The sequence below is a fragment of the Odontomachus brunneus genome, unplaced genomic scaffold (genome assembly GCF_010583005.1).
Source record: "Odontomachus brunneus isolate Ranch 3 - 2012 unplaced genomic scaffold, Obru_v1 Obru_scaffold_093, whole genome shotgun sequence".
Classification (NCBI taxonomy): Eukaryota; Metazoa; Arthropoda; class Insecta; order Hymenoptera; family Formicidae; genus Odontomachus; species Odontomachus brunneus.
Genome location: NW_022639543.1, coordinates 1,070,768 through 1,080,584, shown reverse-complemented (window position 1 = coordinate 1,080,584; position 9,817 = coordinate 1,070,768). Strand labels below are relative to the sequence as shown.

General features: G+C 39.4%; 1 protein-coding gene across 2 annotated transcripts in view; it reads left to right on the top strand.

Moving 5' to 3' along the window:
* Window positions 1–210: 210 nt before the first annotated feature.
* LOC116848364 overlaps window positions 211–9,817 on the top strand; it is a 33,924-nt gene continuing 24,317 nt past the window's right edge. Inside the window, exons 1-2 of one of the 2 annotated variants that reach the window (XM_032824351.1) lie at window positions 211–2,531; window positions 2,605–2,843. The gene's annotated coding sequence lies outside the window, so the exon portion shown is untranslated. Of the gene's footprint in view, window positions 2,844–9,817 lie in introns of both variants that reach the window. The other variant, XM_032824352.1, reaches the window with a different exon arrangement.

Genomic DNA, 9,817 nt, shown 5'->3' with positions numbered 1-9,817 from the left:
AGTAGCCAGAAGCTTTAAGGGGATGCTGAAAACTTTACCGACAAAATAAATAATGACATTTTTCTGCAAAGTTTACGTCGTATTGGTTGTACAGAAATGCTTTTTCGCAATGAAAAAATAAATAGGAGCATTACTCAATATGCGAGAAAAACGAAAAAGAAAATTTTTAAGTGTAAAATCTCAAACTGTCAACGTAATATTTGTCTAATCCAAAAGTTTCGTAACAACACACATTTACGTAAGTTCTGTGTGTACAAGAAATACGAAAAGCATAGATGTGTTAGATTGTCTCTACGTTATCGACGATTTTTGGAATTCGTCATTTGTTTCAGCATCCCCTTAACTTTTAGGAATTCGTCAAAAACTTGTTCCTTCATTAGATCATTGGCTGACATTCCAACACTGCAGAATAAAGTAACACTGAAGTATATTAAAACAACACGTTAATGCATCCCCACTTTTATACCACACCATACTGGCAGAAACGATATTTATCTAACTTCTTTTCGACATTAACATCTGAAGTTCGATTCAGGGCATATGTGTATTACATATGTGTATTAATTCAAACTACCAGCATAGTGCATTAAAAGCTCGGACTATTAACGTATTGTTTTAACACACTTCATTTCGTAGTGACACTGCAAAAAAAAAGTAGTGTATGGAAAAAGTGAGTGTGTGTGAGTTTCGAAACCATTTTGAAACTCAGTGTACATGCACACATATACGTAACATGCACATACGGCAAACACACATATACACACACATACGACATGAATATATTGTGATCGCGCGTGCACTTCGTAGACAGGTGCATGCGGCTACGAAGGAAACTTTTATTATTGCGTACACCGTGTATTCATGCGCTGACGAAGGACAAATTATTATTACGATTAATGGACTATCGAACACCGGAAGAAATACCGTTCGCCGATCGATGCTACCGAAATTCCGCCGCTTGATCTTCACGGAATTCGGCGCATTTGAGCAATCCTTTTGTACCTTCAATCGTATATCGATTCGCGGTTTTTTGGCATTGTCAATAAAAATTCGCGCGATTGCCATTACACCGTTGCTACCTTTCGAGAGTCCTCACTTCTGCGGACTTTTGTATCTCTCGGTCGGCCGTCAACGAACGTTCTCGGACAAGTGCAATTGCCGGATTAATTAAGGCTGAATCGAAGAGACCAAGCTGATGGCTCGTCTTCTCATTTCAGGAGACGTCCAATTACTTCCAGTGTCAATTTCCTCATTTTGTCTCGTGGTCAGACGATTCGTCCAGTCCTGCATCAAGATTTGCGATTAAAGGGCAAACAAACGATTAGCGAGCGGTCCCTTCGTCGCAAAGCGCAGAGATTTTTCTCGACAGAAAAGAGAGAGAGCGAGCGAGAGAGAGAGAGAGAGAGTGTGTGTGTGTGTGTGTGTGTGTGTGTGTATGTATGTGAGACGAGCAGCGTGATCTTCGTCTCTTCGATCATTACCGCGAGATCGATTTTACTGAAAATAACGAATCATCGTGCCGTATTATGTATAGAGGTTTTAAGGAGAAGCCAAGTTACAGCAAGCACACTTCTACAATTCAATTGTACACTTCCTGTTCACTCATTTGTCGTTTGTAGATAGTTTTCGGGCAACTTCTGGAAGAAAAAATGAATTACTATTCTAGCAAATTAACGAGAAATATCATTACAATAGTTTTCCGTATTGATGAATGTATGTATATGTACACATATACATATGTATATAAATTGTAAACTTATTACGTTTATGTTTCATAAACGAAGAAACGAATCGAAAAGATTTGGGAGATTATTAAGCCAATCATTAGTTTTCAAGATTAACCATCGACAATTTTACGAAAAACAACGTTCTTTTGATATTTCTCGCAGAGAGCGCTGTCGTGTTTGGAAAAAAATTGCAAAAGAGTTTCGTTTGAGCGAATAAAAATAAGTGAAGAAGGAGTGTAAACGAAAGAAATGTCCGCGGGTGTTCGGCATTCATGTAACTTTGATTTTTGCGCTCGATCGAGATTTCGAATCGATTGGAATCGAGAGAGAGACGCGATTGCCCTTCGGGTGCGTGAAGCCGATGGTGTAACAAATGTTTACTCGCTTCTTTGCGCAACGGTCATCCTCATATTGTACCGTTAATTTGCTACAACTACCATGTAAAATCATTTATATTTGCATATGATTAATATGTTTTAATTATAAGATATTGGCTTTTTTGTCCCTTGGAGAATCACCTCATCCATCACACAGATTCCCGTCTATTTCCAAATCACGCCAAGCTCGAGTGAAGAAAGACGAAATGACATACTGTACGTGGTGATGGCGCACGTATGTAACAATTTCATGAGGATACGGTGTTTCAGCAATTGTCAAAGAAGGAATACATGAGTTACGTACATTACAGATACAGCCGGTAGTAGGACAATGCCGTCCTTGCGACTCATTGGTGTATAAGTACCGGGGAGTTCCTCGACGGGATCGAATACATTTTCTCGAAATTTCGTATTAACATTCTCCATTGTGAGTAAATACATTTAAGCGAGGTGTTATCAGTTAGAACAAAGTTTCTGCAATCTTTGATACACTGTTTCAGATAGTAAAAACAATTTTCAAACAAGTTGGCTACTATTTAAGGACCAGCAAGATTGTGGAGACCTCTCGCGGAGACACCTGAACTGCAAATCAGGATGTACAGGATTTCATATGTGGCCTTCTTATCCTGAGTCGCTAGTCAACTTGACCCGGAATAAGATGATCACGCAGCAGCATGTTCGTATTTCGGTTATTACAGAAGAAGCAGGCTCATTGCAAGCGTTTAAAATATCAAAAAAGGTTAGTTCGTGTTTTTTTATTCAGTCATTCACAACGATTTTAGTTGTCTGAGGAGTTGTAACTTCGAAATTCTGAAAAAATATGCCATCTAACCCCGGTTTCCCCTATTAGCACACGATCGCAAATATCCTTTTTATGATGACGTAAACGCGATTTTTTTCATTAAACCGTGCACCGGTCGATCCATACATGATCGATCGGGCGACGTACACACACACATACTCGTCGAGTGTTACAACGTTCTCGGCGACTCGCTAATGCCAAAGGCAGCCGAGCATAGAGCCGCTTTGAAAGTGAGATTAATCGTGCGAGACCTATCCTTACTGTGAGTCATAAGGATCTCGCAATTATAGCGTCATAATTGAATTACAAGGAAGGCGCTCGCGCGCGAGCGCGCATTCCTTGCCGACACACGCACACACGCACACACACGCCGAAAGCGTTATTTATCATTCGTTCCGCTTCGGAGCCGGTTCCGGGATGAGGATACTCCGCTCCTCTTTCTCTCAGATGGAATTCCATCTTGCGGGTAAGGGCTTACGTGTATTTCATTTTTCGGCGAAGCAAAGCTCGAGGACGAGGTGTACTTTGCTCTCATTTTTTCGTTATGCGAATGCGTTATTTTAATTCAAGCAATTGACGTGTGCGGATTCGAACGAACGTCGTGAACACAAAGAACCGTTGCGGCGATCTTCACGATCCGCCGATTACGGAGCGAGAGATGACATTAAGGATGACTTGAATTGAACTCTGAATGTCGGTGATTCCCCTGTATCGTCTCATCATCTGTATCATCTGTATCCCTAGAGGGGATATTCTTCGGCATACCTGTATTAGCGCGGCTGCATACGAATGATTATACAACGCGTCCGGAAATACTTGATTGGCGGTTAATTATCGGCATTGTTATCGCATGATAACACAATGGTCTCTGGAAACGTGGTAGGAAATTCAAAGTTGCTGATTTTTGACAAGGTGTCCTGCGCCTGAGAAGCGATCGTTTCTAACCACTTGTCGCTAGCTCGATATTTTCCACTAGCCATTTATTTCATTCTTGCATCAACTCAACACACGGTTTAAGATTACTCGTCACGAAACTCTTTACGGATATTTACGTATTTACGGTATTTACGGATAACTCGAGTGCAGACAAGATGAGAATATATGGGAAGGCATTATTATTGTTTTCTTGTAAGTAACTTGGTCCCGATAACATCAGATAGGTCCAAGAGGACGTCACAGGAGCCGGACAGAATGGAAATTTGAAAACGGCATCGTTGCAATGGATTGGCTCTTACAATCTTTCGACGCTAATCTCATTGAAAATGTATAGGCAATCATCAAGTTTTGGAAAAAACGAGTTTTCACTTTGAAGCAGTTGTCGTATCAGCGAAAAATTTCGTTGAGAACATGCTTTGAGACTGCCAAGGTATATTTAACAATAAAGGAAACTAGACGTCGTACTAGATAAACACATTTTAGAGCATATAATTAAGGCCCCTCGCATTGTCTATCTCTTTTTAATGACGTCAGAAGCGAGAAAATGCATGCTAAAAGTTCTTGCGAAATACGTTGAAATAAAAATATATATCCATAAAGTAACACTTGCGATCGATTAAACAAATTTGTAAGATATTCCATGCACTCTCCATTCGCTCTAACAATCAATAATTTGTCGTGAATTGACGTAACATACAATTCATCTTCTTAACCTATTTCTTCGCCTATTTCTATTCAGATTAATTTACAATAAATTATTGATTGTTAGAGCAAAAGGAGAGCGCACGGAATATCTTACAAACTTGTTTAATCGATTGCAAACGTTACTTTATGGATATATATTTTTATTTTAACGTATTTCGCAAGAATTTTTAGCATACATGTTCTCGCTTCTGACGTCATTAAAAAGAGATAGACAATGCGAGGGGCCTTAAGATATTAAACGTTCATAATTTTGAAAAAAAGGTTTTATATTCTAGGAAAAACACTCTTAGCTACTGTAGCTCTTGCTACTGCCTGTCGATTAGAAATGAAGATTGCATGTTGATTGTTGGAGCAAAACAAGTTTCCGGAATATTTTTCAAATTTTCCGCAGAAAATTCCAAGTTGCCGATTTCCGGTAAGCACAAAAATGTCCTCTTCTCGAGGAGCAATCGTCACTAGCTCGGTATTTTCCGTTTATCTTCTTCTGTCAGCTCAGTACGTAGCTTCGCACACGGTGTATCGTATATAATTTCGCGAACACAACTGTGATATCAGCAGCGCGTCGTACCGCATTCCCGCAGTTTCAAATAAGATAATCTGGACTCGCGAATTGAGTGATGCTAGAATCAGGTAACCTCGAGACGTTACACATAGACGCTGCCGTTTAGCCCCGCGATGTCGATGGTGTCGATCATTTTTGTGCAAGTAGCGATAAATACAATGTTTGAGAAAGGTCGCGCGATGACGTCGTGCTCCGACTCATCGCTAATAACGCGTCATTATTGCGCTGCTTATGAACAACTATAATTCTAAAATCGACAACTTTATAGCGGGAATACATTCCGCCCAATCCTCACAAACAAGTGACGATAAATAATTATTACTCATGTTGAGTTCCATCGAGTTCCTCGCTACGCTTGCACCTCTCGTTTGTCCCGTTGATTTGAGGAGAGAAATAAATTACCGAGACGAAAACTCGACTCAAAATATGAAAAAGAAGAATGTAATGATATTCTCTATGGATCTGAAAACATGTTTTACAGCCGCGAGAATTAATTCGCAATGTATTTTAAATAATATTCCTCGTGCTTTGTCAATATTGAAAGTTACGCTGCGACGTCGCGTAAGTGATAAAGGTGAAAACTGTCAAAATTTTATCGGTCGTGTTGCATCGTGTCACGCAAAGAAAATGAGATAACGTTATACATAAATATAAGTGTCTGCCGAAATATTATTATATTTTGCAGTTATGAGGAGCTGTGTAACGAACGAGTAAAAGATAAGAACCGTCCGTTCGAAAAAAGAGTGAGATAAATGAATTCTTCTTCAATGATCTTGACATATGTTATCAAGGTCATTATGCTGAATAACGTGCAAAAAGTTTTAGCGTTGTTTATCAAGGATTAATAAAAAAATTTTATAAATAGAATATACTTTTTGGGGATATTGTATACAGAATATCCCAGAACAACCTCTCAAGTTCTCGTGGAGGCATAATATGGATTGAGGTGAACATAAAAATCAAAGAAGATTGGCGAACAGCCGCTCGCAATAATATGTTCTCTAATTGATAACTAAAAATTTACGAAATTATTAGGAAAAAGATAGAGGACTTTTTCGTTCAGTTTGATCTAATGTACAAATATACGACAGTAGATGTCGTCACTGCAGCTCATCTACTATATCTCGCGTGATCATTCGCAAATTTTCTTTAATATCCCGATAATTATTGCGAATATCGCAAAACGGTACAGGACTCTTATGTTCACCTTAATTCACCGTATCATGTATCCACGAAAGTTTCGGAGGTTGTTCTAGGACACTCTGTATATATTTAAGAAGCGGACTCTTACTCTACGGATGAGGTATTTGTCTTCATTCTGCAAAAAAACCTAATTTGAAACATTTTAGCATACGTTATCAAGACATTTTACGTCATTATACGAATTTTTGTTGATGCCAATATCAAAGTGATATTAAAGGATTAGGACCCTGTATACGAGTGCATTTTAAATGTATATCCGAAAAGTACGTTTTATTTACGAAAAAATTCTTTTGCTAATAAATTGTTGATAAACAATAATTGATGACTGAAACTTTTTGAATGTTATTCAGCATAATAATCTTGATAACATAATCTGTGAGGTCGCAAAAGAGAAATCAATTCTGTCATTCGGTCTCGCCGTATTGTGTAGTTATATTTACTAAATGAATCGAATTGTTAAATAACTGATCGTTCGTAAAGTGGTACACGATGGTACCAGCGTAAAGCGACGAAACGCAAAGCGAAAACCCGCATGATTACTGTCGGCAAACCGACGATCGATATTCCCCCCAGCTGTCTTATCACGGTCATTGTACACGATGTTCCGGCGATGCACTCATTCGACGCCTCTTCCGTTCTGAATCTAAGCCATGGACGATCCGACTATGACCTCGAGACGTTAACCAAGTTGTTCGGATATCTCTAATCTCAGACTGTCTGGGTATTAGAGATCGATTCCAATCTAAAAATTCAAAACTGTACTATTCGAATAATCACGTCTAGATTATAAGAAAATATCCAGAACTGTGCATACGTACGAGATCCGAACCCGAAATCGTATTTTGATGTCTCTGTCAATTCGAAATAAGAAAATAAGTAAATAATAAAGAAACGGTTTGACTTAGTAACGAAATTATCCGAAATATATTCAGATATATAAATAGACACAAGAGGTAATAAAGAGACATTGTTTCCGGTTAAGACCTCTGGCTACTCGTCGCGACCATCTTGACTTACGACGTCAGGAGTGAGAAAACACACGTTTAAAATTCTTGCAAAATGCATAGAAACAAAAAGATGTTTTCACAAAATAATGCTTGCAATTGATCGAGTAAATCGTCCGCATACATTCCTTTTGCCCTAATAATCTATAAATAACCGTAAATTTAATGTGATAGAATCACGTAAATTCAAAATAAAAGTTGCATTTCACGTTAATTTTACAATTACTTATTAGTTATTTATACGAATATCTATATATTTGACACATCTGCTCGATCTGCTTGAAATTTTCCTGAACGGAGCAAATATTCGGTATGTACGAGCTGTAGAACTTGCATCAAACAATTATTTAATTAACTGACAGCTGGAATGTCCTAGCATTGATCAAGGATTGTATGCAGCCTTCGGCGAAGTTGCACGATCAATTCAAAATTGATCGCCGCGAAATTTTCGGAGATTCCTCCTCATCTCGAAACTTGTTTCTCAACTGCAGCCTCGATAAAAAATTCGAATATCGCGTGAGTCAGGCGCGTGAGTCGAAAGTGATGACTAACACCGTTATTTCCATTGAGTAATTAGTGATCCGAGTCGCGGCGATCGAAAGAATTCTCTTTCTTTCTCATCGAAGCGAACGGCCGGATCGCAACCGATCGTACGCTATATTAAGTCGATTATATAGTATCGATCGAGTTCTTCGATGTACATTGACGATGCGTCGGCACTTATGTCAGATCGCCCGAACTCGATCGACAATGAGAAAGCTGCCACACTTGCGCGACCATAATCACGGTATTTGCACACTCGATGACCTTGAAGGTATCCGTACCGCCCTCGGAGCCTTGAACTTGCACAAACTTGGCAACGGTTCGAAGAGTCGATCTACTTATATCCCGCACTCGCGAATTTGAGACCGTCTCGTTGCAATATTCGCGCACAATCCTCGCCATTTTTATTCGTGGAACTCGCGTAAATTTGTCCCGCATTTACCCCGCATTTCCGTTAAACATGCGCCCTCTAATTCGCCCATTGTCACTAACCAGACAGACAGACAGACAGGTGTACGTAAATATGACTTTACTAGTCGTGATTTGCGTCTCCTATGAGTGGCGCACATATTTGTTACATAGAATGACAAAATAGAAATACGTAAGAAATGATGAAAATTTGCTCAGAACTGTCAGCAAGATGCAATGTTTTTCATTCCAAATCTGAGTATAGTTTTTAGTAAATTTTCATCTATATAACAAAAAATTTACATTATTGTATGATGTAAATTTAATGATTAATTCAACACAGTATATTTGCCTCATTAATGTAATTAAACAAAAAAATTTATCAAGTTTTTATCATCGACTCTCTCATATTGTGATAATCATGAGAGTCTACCTAGGTATCGATCAAACACACTCGGTAAGCTTATACACCGCCGAAAAGGAAACGAGAACGCTATATCCGAAATCCCAGAGTCCGACAGATGATTTCTCTCGCAAACAATTTTCTACCAGTGTCAATCGATGAAGTTTCAACGAAAGCTTTTCTCTCTCTTTCTCTTTTGAGCGCAAGGTGCCTCTCTCACGCGATACGTTATTATATTACGCACGGCGTCTCGTAAAGTCCCGTTATCGCGTTAATGTTCCGTGACCGCAAATGCACATTGTTGTCTATCGTTTCTCGCGGGGATGATTTTTTTCCGCATTATCCGCGCGAAGAACAACGCAATATCGACGCGCTCCGATCCAGAGAGAGATACGCGCGCCCGGCGCATCCTGTTATGCGCGATTTTCTTTCGTGGCCTTTGGCATGGTCGAAGGCATGATTTGATCTGTGCACGTTATTCCGTTTCCGGGTGCGTGCTGCGGACTATTAGCGCAGACTAAATACCCCTTCCTCTCGGAGTCGCTTGAAAAATCGTATCGTCGATCGCACTCGCTCAGTTAATCCTCGCAAGTCGCACGAGGATGATATCTGGCTGAAGTAAAGTTTAATTACGAGCCAAGCAATATACCCAAGTTATAAGTCATTATTATTAATATGATTTTCAGAGAGACAATTGTCCATAATACAAATTCCTAAAAGGACAGTAAAAGCCAGCTGTTGGATGTAAATAAAAGATTTTAATAATGTACGATAATACACAATATGTTCCAAATGTTCCGTAATATTGTACATTATGAAAATATCTTATTCACATCCAACTAGGCATTTACTGTCCTTTTAGAAATTTCTATTACGATTTGTAATTTTGTAAAGCCCTTTATCATTAAAGGTCAGTCTTTCTCTGCGGTGTAACGTTGACGATCACGATACAAATCCACAACGTCTTCGAACGTACCGTCCCCTGGTTGCGTGACACCTTCGTCGAAGAGCGCCGTTTCATAAGGCTATTCCATCCTCCGGCGGAGCCGTCGATAACGTCCACGGCGATTTCTGTGCCGTGAGTCGAGAGAGAGAGAGAGAGAGAGAGAGAGAGAGAGAGAGAGAGAGAGAGAGAGAGAGAGAGAGA